General features: G+C 47.4%; 1 protein-coding gene across 3 annotated transcripts in view; it reads left to right on the forward strand.

Moving 5' to 3' along the window:
* The window catches only part of PCDH1 (protocadherin 1), a 57,120-nt gene that overhangs the window by 31,797 nt on the left and 12,142 nt on the right, over positions 1-13,181 (forward strand). The gene's annotated exons all lie outside the window — the stretch shown is intronic.

The following is a 13,181-nucleotide window of genomic DNA, read 5'->3' on the forward strand; positions in this document are numbered from 1 at the left end:
CAGCATGACTTTGGGACTTTGTGGCGGAGCTGGATGTAAAACCCTCTCGCCTGGTTCGTAGCCATAGGCTTTTCTGACAAGACCAGCCTTTTTTCTTGTGGTCTCCTATCTCCTCTGTACACCTCAGAACAGCTTGACCAAATGAACTGAGATACCATTTCCAGGCTTTGGCTGCTGGACTTAGTAAAACCCTTTTGAGTCCAGATTTTTCTTTATTTCCAGAAAGGCTGTTAGATTGATGCATTGTAAAGCCAGAAGAAACAGCTTGTCTAACCCCTGTGTGACACAGGCCATAAAATTTCACACTGTGATTTCTGCATCTCACCATGGCTGATAAGGAGCACTCCTTTGGAAAGATCCCATTTTGATAGCAAATTGCAAATTGTGGCAAGTGTGTGAGATCCCTGGTGAGCCCTTCCAGTAGTAGATCCTTTCTGCCCCCAGTTTCACAAGCCTACACTTAAATTCTGCTTATGCTGCTCTAGCTCCTATTTCTTTCCATTGAATTTTATAATCTTAGAAGACACCGCACTTCATGTGTGCTTGTAGATCACATGCAAGCAAGTCAACATTTAAAGTTCTCTTTGATACACTCAGAAACCGAATCAAGTTCCTTACTGTGAGCCAAGGCAAGACGTTTTGGCAGCTGGGTCTCACTTCCTTTCCTCCTACCTTTCCTTGGGCTCCTCCCAGACATTGCCATCTGCTCGTGACGCCACCACAGACCTGCAGCCCCATTCCTGGGCAGCGGCAACATCTGGCACATCTTGGATCTATGTGCTGCTTTTTGGCAACCCTTGCAAAGGCAGCCTGGGGAGACTTTTTTCCTCCTGCTCCCCTTCGCTACACTTCTGATTATAGTTCAAGTCTGCCATTCCTTCATAGCATTTTTTCTCTGCATGATTGCCAGTTTGCCAACAACCTTTTAGCAGTGTGGTGTGTCCAGAAGATAGCCCACAGCACTCAGTGGCATCCATAGCAGCACCAGGCACAGAGATAATGTGACTGCTAGTCTTTGTCTTCATAGTCTCACGACAGGCTTGTGTGTCCATCGCATGAAACAGAGCTGCTTCTGGCTAGGACTGGGCTGCGTGTCCACCCTGCAATTTCACAGCACCTTGAGAAGGCGGGTGGCCCAGAAGAGGACTGCCAGGCCAATGGTTCCTTCTCACTGCTCATGCTGTTGAGATGGATTTGCAGCACTGGGCAGCCACTATCTCCTGTCTTCTGCCTAGTGTCAGTCTTGTCATGAGCTTCTTTTTAAGGTTCTCACTGCTATTGTTGTTCAGTTCCTTCCAGCCAGCAGATGGGACAAAAAAATTACTTTCTGCCTCCTCCTCTGGCAGAGTGAAGTCTCTAAATCTTAAAACCTATTCTTCTTTTTTGCATTATCTTTAAATGTCCCTTTTGTCTTGCAGAAAGTGTTCCAGGCACATGTTCAGTCTGGGGATTTTTTTTTCAACTGTACCCTGCAGCATTTTTGCTTTGTTGTAGAGTGCTGAGGAATGCTTCTGACTGGGCTGCTGTCTGGGATGTGGGATTCGAGCTAGCTCTGTGCCGTTCCCGGTCAAACTCCAGTGAGCCCAGATAGGATGTCTGGTACACAGACCTCTTCTGTTACTGAAAGGTCTCACACCTTGTGGGAGAAACCTGAAGGTATGGTGTAGGAGAGGGTAAGTGCTGCTGTGTGTGGAATAAAGGAAGATGGTCTCTTTCTGGCACTGTGCACCACTCTCCTCCTTGAACCAGCAGGTCACACGTCTGACCAGCTGAGGACCATTGGCTTGGGTCTGACTGGTGCTTGGACTCCTCTCTAGCTGAGACATTGTGGGATTTTTTTTAACTTATTTGCAGCCCTTTCCGTTTTAACACTGACTATTGACATCAGGGCTGGAATTACTTATTGCAGATGTTTTGTCATTACCAGTAGTTTCCAAATCCTGCTCTTATTAAGGTTATGCGTACTCTCTGTGACCGTCTTCTGCATCTCATCTACCTCTACGAATTATGTCTGGGTTTCTCAGTGATCTTCAGCTCTACATGCATCTCTATTTCTTCATAAGAAATCACAAGCTTCTCTATTTCTTCACTTAATGTTGGTTCATCCCCAAAGACAGCTTCTGATTTTCCTAATCGCTACTGAAGAGAGAAGTGGGAAAAGATTCTTATCACGAGGGACAACATCCGACAGATTGCAAATAGTCATGGATTACACCATATTGGTTTCAACATGCCACTTCTGTCTGAGCTGTAATTTCAAACTTGTTCTCACCCTATTTCTTCTTTTCCTTATTTTCCAGTACCCGTTTCTGGGTAAACTCTTTTACAAAAGAGCCATTTAGGTCAGAGCTGTTGTGGCATGACACATCAACCAGGTCACCTTCTTTAATGGTACCGAGGATCCCAGGGTAAACAGGGTACAGGTCTTTTTTCTTCCCCAGGCTGAGTAACAAGTACATTGCCACTAGCTACAGAGAATGCCTTTAATCCTCTCAAGACCTTCTAAGAAGGATGCTACTTGCTTCAGAGGTTGTCCAAAATAGCTTTAATAATTTATTTGACAGTGTCTTTCTTGTCTCACAGGATTATGTGGTAGTGCACATGTAAGATTGTCCTCAAGTTCTCCAAAGATCCTTGGCAGATCCTGCGCATCTCTAAAGGAGTTATTTGAAGGACCCAAATTTCTCTGTTGGATTCTGATGACTTTTTTCACCCTTTCTGTCCCTGAACTGTAGTTGCATTATGTGATTATGAAAAATCTAGGCAGGACAATTGTTCTGAGTTAATGCTCAAGAGATAAAAAGCTTCATATTTCGGTTGGAACGTGCCTTCTCTTGGAGAATGTATAGGTCCCTATGGCTGTATGTGTACCTCCTGCATTCGAGTTTGAATTTTTTGAATTTTCTGCTATTCCTTGTGATTTTGGTCTGGGCTGTAACATCTTCCATTCTCTCTTGCTGTCTGTGGCAAGACGATGAAAATTAGTGAATGTCATCTCCCTTCTTTTATGTCCTTCACATTCTTCCTGCTCTGAACTTACTGGATGGAGAAAATCCTGTCATTTTTCTTAATCTTTATTCTTTCTTCCATTTGGAAGCCCTACCCAACACGAGCCTATCCCTGCACTATTGTGAGTGCACACCTCAGGGAGGTGACCCTGCTCTAAATTTGCTGATTTACTGGGCAATACTGCAGAGAACACAGGCTTGGAAAACGTGCTGAGAATTAGCCCAAAAGTCACCTTGCTTTTTGGAATCACTCTCCCCTGTTCACTAGGCTTTGTCAGCTCCACAGCAGACTTCGAGACTTATAGGAACCAACTGCAAACAGGAGGAAGCATGTAATTTTTATCTAAGAATTATAAATGAGCCTATGCAGGGAAGATGACTTCTACTCTCACAGGGGAAGGACGATTTCCCAGTCTTCCAGACTAGGGAGACCAAGCATTGTCACGTACCTCCTCCAGTCCAGGGCAGGCACACTTTCCACCACCATTTCATCTCAGCAAGCCCAGGGCTGGGTTGTAGCTCTCACCTGGCAGGACATGTGCTCCTGCAGCCCTAGTGGCATTAAAACAGGGAACTCATTACCTTCACAAGGTGGCTACAAGATGAGATATAGGTTGCTGCCACTCAGTCCGCACAGGACTTTCGTTTTTTGTTTTTGCCTGGCAATGGTTGCAAATGCCCATGCAAATGCCCATGCAAATGCCCATGCAAATGGTCATGCAAATGGTCATGCACAGCTATTCTTATCAGGACCAAATCTAAACACCCCTTCTTTGGTATAAAGTCTATTTTCCAAAGAGTAGTTTATGTCATCCTCAAACTAGTCATGGGTTCAACTCAAGTTCACTAATTAGATCCTCCAGAGGAACAAGAGGGGGGGTTCCTTCTTCATTTGTACCATGTTGCTCTCCAGAGAGGACACTTCCTCAGAATGAGGAGGGGTTGGATGAAGCTCCTTCAGATTCTTCTTTTGGGTTTCCTATAACACTTTAAAATATGCATTTGAACAGGGCTTGAGACCCAGTGTCCTGCCTTTGGACAGGTGCTCTGGAGTAGTTGCAGATGGCCCATGTGACATCCATGGGGAAGGGCCAGCAGCTGAGTTATGAGCATTTCTGTTGATGAACCTGTTAACCACAGCCAGCACCCTCCGTGTTTTGTTAGCAAGAGTGCCAAAATCAGCAGCTCCCCTCCTTGTTGTCTTGGTTTGCTCATCACTGTCCCTGTGCCATGTGCTCTGTTGTGCCAACACAGCTGTTTGTCTGCTTGCATGGCAAACTGGATTGACGAGCTGGTAAGACTGAAGCTTTGCTAGATCTATTTTTTTTTGCCATATTACTCTTCAGTCAGAGCAATTTTCCTAACCTGACTACTCGGTGGCTCCACAAAGAGCTGAACTTGCAGAAAGCAGGGATTTTGCAGAGGGACAGTGAGCAGCCGGGTGAGGTTGGCGTTCAGGTTTAGAATACGTCTAAGCCAGAAAAAGCAACCCAGTGTAAAAGCAACAGACAACTAGGATCCCTCAGCAGTCCCAGACTATTTGTTGTTTTCAAAGACCTGCTTCCTTAGAAAGCTCCTTTTGAAGTAATTTGACATGCCATTTCCAGCTCCTGTGTGATCTAACTCAGTTATTTCCCCTTCATCTGTCTCTGAATGCTCCTGAATGTCTCTATAAACCTTCCTGCTTGGCAGTACCTCTTCCCATGTAAAAGGACCTGCATTAGTGTGGGATTCAAACTTAATGCTAGGGAAGCTTATGAAGTCTCCTATTTGAGCTTCTTGAGGACTTCACACTGCATTTTCTTTCTCATAAAAATAGCATGTGCCTGAGTTTGAAGGATTGGTCAGGTGTAGATCCCTCAGGTGGAAAATCCCTCTTGTAGGCATGAGATAGAGGATAAGGGATTCATTCCTGTCCTCAGTGAAATCAATGTGGGCTTTGCTATTGAGACAGGTCAAATGTCAGTCTCAGTTGTTCGCTCTTCCCCAGGATTTTATCCTTTGTGCTCTCACTATCAATGAATCTCTCCTCCTGTCTCCTTCCCACAAGCTCTCATCCATCCTGATTTGAAGTCACCTCCATTAAGTGGTTGTAACGCTAGCTCTTTGCTTTACTTGCAGAGAGGACACTCCATAAATCTAACATTAGTCATGGCATCTGGCGAGAGATACCAACGATAGGCTGCTTTGACTCAGAGGTTATCTAACCGTATCAGCCCCTGCATGTGCCTTTCCTTTCGGAGAGCTGAGGTTCCCCTGCAGGAACCAGGGCTCATTTCATGTGAGCTGATGCAACCATGCAGTCTGCTCAGGGCCAACATAACAGCAGTATAGAGAAGTCACATGGTGGTCAGCTCCTTCTTCCCCGGGCAGTGTGGTTGGACCTGGGCTCCCTTTCCAACACCTCAGCCCTCTCTTCTCTCTCAGCAGGACGACAGGCTTTCAACAAGCAGAAATGGTGGAAAATTATGTGCTTTGTAGCTGGCGGGCTCCATTTTCCCAGGCAGGCACATCTAGACAGGTCTCAGAGGCATGCAGAGACAAGTTGTCCGTGTTTGTTGTTACTGGAGACCACAGGGGCATGGAGAAGGGGCTCTGTCTTTGCACTGGGTACCAGAATTCCCAGATAATCTCTGTGACGGGCTTCAGCTGTGCTCCTCATGGGAAAAGAGGGCTGCACCTCACTGATGGAAGAACGGGACTGCCCAGAGTCTGATGGATACCGAGTCCTACATGGGTGCTCTTCCCACTGTTGTATCATTAAATACAAAGAGCCAGAGCTTGTTCTTGGGCTTTGAGGCCAACTGCCCCAGCACAGCTCATGTCCACTGGGCTAAATTCTTTCGGTCGGGGTTGCTTCATCCTTCCTGCCCATTGGGAAGTGTTCCTCCGCAGTGTTCACCCCCAAACTGTGCCAGGGCTCTGTCTGTCAGAGAGGTGCTCTGCACTGGGCAAAAGCAGGCTAACCTCAAAATGAGCTGCATGATGAGGACAGTGCTCTTGGTGGGCCCCAGAGATGCTTAGACTTACATTCAGGACCCTTAGTTTAGCATAAGATGGGCATTATCAGGTTTAACTTATTTAACTTTTAAAATCATTTAGGGTAAACCAGCAAAACTGTTGTGCATCAGGAATAAATTGGCTCAGATGGCCCATGTGTGAGAGGATGTGTGTCCCTGTTTTAGTCTATCTGTAGTCATATACTCATTCAGATATAAAAGGTAAAACGTTCTTAAGGTAAGGTAAAGGTAAAACAGACATAAACCGTCTGTACAAGAAACATTGGGAGAGGCTGGGGAAGGGATCAGGGAGAGAGGAACAGGATGCTGGAGTAAATGGGCACAAGTTCATAAAGCCATCAGTTCTCAATCAGTTATATGTCTGTGTCTGCTTTAAAACGACCTTGCTTGGAAATGAAAAAACAAGGAGGCAGCGAGAGAAAGGAGGAGAGGGTTAGGATACGATCTTTGTTCAGGGAAGTGTCAGAACAGCATGTCGTGTTGTTTTATAGCTGCCGAGGAAAGAGAAGATGGAGTAGGGAATGTAAAATGACAGAGAGTGAGTAGATGTGATATTTGCCTGATGTATTTTGCTGGTAATTAGTATAACGCCAATTAGACATAAGTAATCTTTTTTTTTTCTTCTTCAGCTGTATAAGTTATTGCTTGAAAATATGCCAGCTAAAACCAAGATATTAAACTTTGAGGGATATGGAGATCTCTGTTCCTTGAGGATCTCTAGATGAAATTACCCAGACAACAGGGACCTTGACAAAAGCAAGACTTATTATATTGAGAAAGAAAATGAATAAAAGCAAAAGAAATTGTGTATTCCATGTCTAGCATCTTACCGCTTATTAGCCACACAGGAAGGGGCACCCACAGAGATGCAGATAAATCAGCGAGAGAAGGCAAATATCTTGCCTTTTCCTGAAAACAATGCTGCTTCGAAGGTATTGTTCGCCCTATCAGTTTCCCTCAGCAGCTGGATCCCGAACCCTTCTGGTGTTCAGGCAGTTCCCTGCTGCAGGTAAACCCTGCTGTCCACATGCATTTTATTTTTCATTCTCCAAGCCCTGTTTTTTATCTTTGCTAACCCACATCATAGGACACGAGACCGGTGTTGTTGTGCCTCTTGGTCCGTTGGGACATAAACCTCCTTAATGATGATTAATGGCTTCCTTCAGAGGGTCAATTGCTGATTCGAGACCTCTCAAATCACAGGTCCTTTTGAGCTCTCTACCTGTTCTGTTCTGAGCTGCTCTTTCAAACAGGTACACTGCTGCTTTACTCAATGCCACACACAAATTTTCTATTGCTATGGACTATGCACAAGGAGCAGACCTGCTATTACCGTCTTCTCCCCTTTGAAAAATTATCTGTAAAAATTATGCCCTTGGATTGATTCTGGAAGTTTTCATACATCTCTGTTGGACCATGAAATCAAAATCTTCTCGTGATCATCCTGCTGTTCCCTTGTGCTGTGCTTTGGGGGTGACAGAGCTGGCAAATCCCCTTTGCCAACCTGCCTCTAATGCAGGGTGATGATGTATCCCCGTTGTCCTGCCAGGATGTTAGGCAGCAGGTTTAATCCTCGCTTGTTCTTTAAAGCATGTTTTATTCATTCTGCGCCTTTAGGACTGCTGTTGGCAGGTCTCCCTTGAGTGGTGCAAACTTTATTGCATCTAACCTCCAGCAGTCTGTAAACTGCAGCACCCAGGGGTAGCTGGAGGTTGATATTCCCTATCGGAAGCGATTATCCTTCTTTTTTCCACTCTCCCACAGGAACGCCTTTCTGCCATCCTAATAACAAATATAGGGCAGAGCAGTATTCACTAGGATCTGTTTTTTTTTTCCTGTGTCTTCCCAAACAAACCATAACCAGTCTGCCCCATTCCCAAACCTCACCATTTGCATCCAGCACACAGATATCCTCCCGTTTGCTCAGAGCTGCACCTTTAGCAAGCCGCATTGGCATCGATACCTCCTACTTTTACATGAGAAGGTGACTCCTCTCCAGCCATGGCCATCAGCACTTCAAATCCTTTCAATGCCTCAGTGGGGAATCAGGCCAGCAAGATGGCAAGAGGTTCAATTCTGAAATGTTAACCACCTGGGTTGATTTCTTGGCACGTATTTTTGGCTGCACCACAGGAGGATTTGACCAGTGCATATGCTGCTTCTGCCACGTGCCAGCCACAAAAATCTCTCCCCATTTAGCTTCCACTGCAGATTTTCAGCCTCTGAGTCTGTGGGTGTTTGAGGTGTCAATAACGTGCATTTTCAGCTGGGTTTATGGCATGTCTCTTCACTGCAGAGAAATGGGCTGGGTAGTTCAGCAGTTCAGGCTCTCCTGCGTGGGCTGCTCTTGATCTTCAAGCAATCAGCAGTCAGGCACCCTCATTTGGTGTCAGATTGTTGGATCATTCCTCCAAATTTTCATGACCATACCCCCCGGTCTAATGCTCACAAAACTGCTGTACGTTGGATTTCATGTGCATCTGGTTCTCTGTGCCTGGGTGGGGTGTCCGGGTCTATGTGTGCATTCTCCACCAGCAGACAGCCATTTCCTCCTCAGGGCAGCCCAAGACCATCAGTCCTGGATTTAGTGCCCGTTCCCTGATCCTTCAAATATTCACCACAAATTCTGGCAAGGATCTGTCTTCTTCCTCCTCAATGTCTGCGTTATGTTTCAGGCAACCAGCATGTTTCTACAGTCAGAACAGACTGTAAAAAAGCTGAAATGACAAGTGAATGTGCTCACTTTACTCTTAAACAGCCCAGGAAAGATCTGTGGAAAGAAAACAAAGCGTATGCATGCAAATCCATACTGTCATTTCCTCTCCCAGTTTCCTTGGGGTTTGGCTTGACTCTCTTCCAAGGGCTCTTCCTTCTCCCCTGCTCTGCTTCTCTCCGAGTGGTCTTGGTTTTCTTTGTTTCCCAATCCCCTTGTTGAGGCAAGCCCTTTTCATAAAGTTGTGATTTCTTTTGTCAGTTAAACACCTATGTGACTTCAAAGGCCTCGAACAACGCTTTGCTGTGTGGCTACTGGCCCCCCTGCAAGAATAATTTCCCCCGATCCATTGTCCTGCTAGTGAAAGATTATTAAATTGTTGATGGAGCTTAACAATGGTTTTGTTCAAAGGCAGACATGCGTATGCCAGTCCATTCTCCTTGACACAAGAGCTTTAATACAAGCGTACAATGAAAGGCAGCCACCAAGGAGGAAACACAGAGAGTGCTCATAAAACCGGACCCGTATTCCTGAGTCCCCATGCACATGAACTGGCGCACCTTGCAATGCACTCCTAGGCTGCGCATATGACTGCCCGCTCCGACACAAGCCTGTAGGTGAGGCGAGAAAACTGGTCTTGCTGAAAACTAATTAAAAAAAAAAGTCAAAATATCACGCATTAATGCTTGCTCATACGATTAGGACAGTAGGACGACCGAGGAGCTAGCAGGTGAGCAACGGTGGGAGAAGACCACCCTTTGCAGGATCAGTGCAAGGACAGGACATTGTTGGCATAAGGCTGAAAACAATTGCACTGTTCCTCCCACTCAGAGCATGCCAAGAACACGCATACATCTCAACCAGTCTGCGCCTTCAGAGCAGCTTTTGGAACCTGCAATGAAGATCATTATATAGACTGTGCAGCCTTAGGCTGCTTGACATTTTGTATTATACAGACTTATTCTCGATTGCTTGTCACTTCAGCAGATTTCCAACACTAAAACTTCAATTTTCCATGCTGGGTTTCCCTCAGGATGATTTCTTTTTCTTTTTTTCTTAAGTTTTAGCAGAGGTGTTCCAGCTGTTTTTTGAGAACATGACATGCTGTCTCAGCCCAGCTAACAAACTGGTTATGAGTTTCTTTTCAAGACCCATTAGCCTAACCATGCTTTGGAAGAGAGGTGTGGAATTTGGCACGGAAGCTGTCGGTGGGGGGTTGTTTGCCCCAAAATGACTGAGTCTTTCATTGAATGTATGCCAGCACATATCCCTGTGTAGCTGCGCCCACACACCATTGTGTGGACTTCAAACAACAGCATTTCTTGGGGCTTATGCATCCTTGCTTTCCCTCAGAGACCTGGTGCAGGAGCTCACTGCAGTTGCTGTTGCTTGTTGAACATCTCTCCTGTTGCGTCTTGGACATCTCTCCTGTTGCTTCATGGACATGACTCTTGTTCCTTGGTGGCCTCCCTCCTGGACATGGTCCTTCCCCAGCACTCTGGGGGTCCCCACGTTTCTTTGGGATGCTGGGTACTGCATGGCACGGGTTGTTCCTTGCCTATGGGAGCATTGAGTGTGGCTTGCTCTGCTGCTGGGGCATGTGGCATGCATGGGCTCTGGTGTCAGGGTGCATCTCAGTGTGCCTTGCTGGGAGAGCTTCTTTGGGTTGGAGCGGAGGGTCCAGGGTCCTGTTCCTGCTGGGAGATGGAGCCAGCTTGTGGTGGAGGCAGCTTTCTTGGCTCACTCCTAGGCTGACATGGCAGAAGTCCATCCAGAGCCGAGCGGGCCCTGCATCTTCCCCCTTGCACAGCACTGTGGCTGGCAGACTAGCACTGAGGCTGAGGCTTGGTCCCTCGCTGCCCTCCCAGTCCCCCGGCTGCCACCACAAAGGGACTCTTTCTTTATCTTCTTCTCCCTTTTATTGTCCTTCCTGGGGCATGTTCCCTGCCCTTCTCCTGCTTCTTCCCTGGCGAACTGGCAAAGGCTGCCTCAAGCTCCAGTGCCCTCCCTGATTAGCTGCTGCCAGGAAGGGAAGCACGGCTGCAGCTTTAATTAAATGATAAGGACAGAGCCCCGGAAGTGGAGAGATAAGTGCAGCAGCGGTGTCTGCCACCACACTTGCCCAGGCTCTTTCTAATTAGCTTTGAGAAGCTCTAGAGAGGAAGATTAACCCTTGGAGGGAGGCTGGCTGGAGCGGTGGGCTGCAGAAGATGGAGGGTGTGGAGGCCAGCCTCAGAGATGGGGGGCTGCAATTCCCCTGGAAGCATGTGTGGGATGTGGGCTGGAGGGGACCCCTCCGTGCGCTCCCCCCAAACCCTGTGCCTGAGCAGAGGGGCTGGGTCAGAGAGGATCAGATCCCTGCCTTTCCAAGGCTCAGGCACAAGGTAAAGCTCAAGTTCCTTCCCTAAGAAGCGTTTTGCTGCTTTAACACATCCTGTGCCTGGCAGCTGTGGGGTGACCTGGGGCATGTGGGTTGCTGCACATGTCCTCGCTGCTGCCCCAAGGCCTTCACTGCAAGCAGACCTGTATCACCAGCCTCTCAAGCAGTGGCAGGAGCGCAGGGCACAATCCTCCTGCAGGAGCCATGGGACAAGTCTCCAGTCCCCTACAGAAGCCACGAACTACCTGAAAAGGAGGTTGTAGCGAGATGGGGGTGAGTCTCTTCTCCAAAGTGATAAGCATTAGAACAAAAGGAAATGGCCTCAAGTTGTGCCAGGTAGGTTAAGGATAGATATTAGGAAAAATTTCTTCACAGGAAGGTTATCAAACATCAGAACAGGCTGCCCAGGGAAGTGGTTGAATTACCATCCCTGGAGGTATTTAAAATACGGGCAGACGTGGTGCTTACGGACATGGTTTAGTGGTGGTTTTGGCAGTGTTAGGTTAATGGTTGGACTCGATGATCTCAAAGGTCCCTTCCAACCCCAATGATTCCATGATTCTATGTGTCTCAGTGATGCTCTGGGAGGGGAGGAGGGAGGTGGGGTAAAAGGACCACAGTGTGTCAGCAACCCATAATAATATGGACCAGGAGCTCCCCAGGACCTGGTGCCCCAAAGGCCACAACCTCAGCTCTCCTGCCATTCCCCCAGGCGCAGTAGACCCCAGCTGGAGAATGCAATGCACCGGCGGGCTGGGCAAGGGCGCCTCAGCTGTAGAAACCCAGTAGCTGGGTCGGTGGGTAGCCAGAGCTCTCACTGGCATGGGTGTCACTGCTTCTGCCCTTGTGGCCCAGCCCCTTCTGGTCACCCCCTCCCATCGTCTGGCAGCATACCAGTACCTGGGGCATGCCAGGAGGCTCTGGGCCATGCATCCCTGTGTCCCTGGGGAGCTCTGGCTGGACAGGGGGACAGGCCAGCCCCACAGACCCAGGCTGGGAGACCCAATGGGAGGGGCTGGGAGAAATCCTATGCACTGGAGGCATCAGCAAAGGCAAGGTGGGAATGTGGAAGGAGCAATTGTGTAGGTATTTGCGTAGCAGGAATGCGCATACAAGGCATGCATGAGCTGACAGCCCCTGGGGATAGCAGGTGGTGTTCCTCTGCTAATTTACATAACCATCATTAGCCCTTGCAAGAGAGGACTCAAAAGCCAGAAAAGCCCTGTGCTCCTACCTGCCCCTCCCCCTTGCCAGGGCAGGAAGAAAGGTGGCTGCTCCGCTGCCCACAACTTCTTGTCAAGACCTTCGTGCACTCCTGAAGGTACTAGAGAAATAGTTGCTCACCTGGGCTGGATATTGCAGGAAAAAATCACACAACTTGGAGGATGGTTCGGTTATTGCACGGTTTGGTTTGGTTATTGTGTGACTCCTCGTCCTTTCTGGTGGTTATTTTTTGAATATCTGCTGTCTGTAGGTGTCACGAGAAGTTCTTGGTTGGCCAGAGGACAGTGTTTGGATATTACAGGAAACAGGATTTCATTGTAGAGCTAGACTTGTTTCTGTGTTTAATACAAAGTGGGTGAAGAGGATTGCCCAGTAATGCTCATTACCTGACAGTTTTCAGTTGCTTGAAGTTTTGGCAAACTTTAACTGCAAGGACACAATTTTTCATAGTGGACATATGCCACTTAACAGATATTTAAAAAAGTGGCAGTTAAAATCTGTCCAGATATTTAACTTCCAGAAGGAAGTAGGAAAGGAAATTGCTAGTTGTTTTCTCAATAGTAAAGCAACCCCCCTTTCCTCCAGCCCCATGCTTTAGAGAAGTAATTTTCTGTGGTCTCTTGAGCCTTTCATTGTACCTTCCCCAATTTCTGCAGCCTGTGGGGTAGAGTCTCATTGGCAAAGCCTATTATTCCTGAAAAGCCTGGTATATCTCCCAGGTGGCTCTGTCCTCTTCCCCAGTGGCACAAAGGGACCCCAGGGAAAATAATTTCCACCAGAGCATAATTCTGGTCTGCATCACAAAGCAGACTTTTCACGAAGTGCATTAAGACAGC

The sequence above is a fragment of the Larus michahellis genome, chromosome 11 (assembly GCF_964199755.1).
Source record: "Larus michahellis chromosome 11, bLarMic1.1, whole genome shotgun sequence".
NCBI classification, from domain to species: Eukaryota; Metazoa; Chordata; class Aves; order Charadriiformes; family Laridae; genus Larus; species Larus michahellis.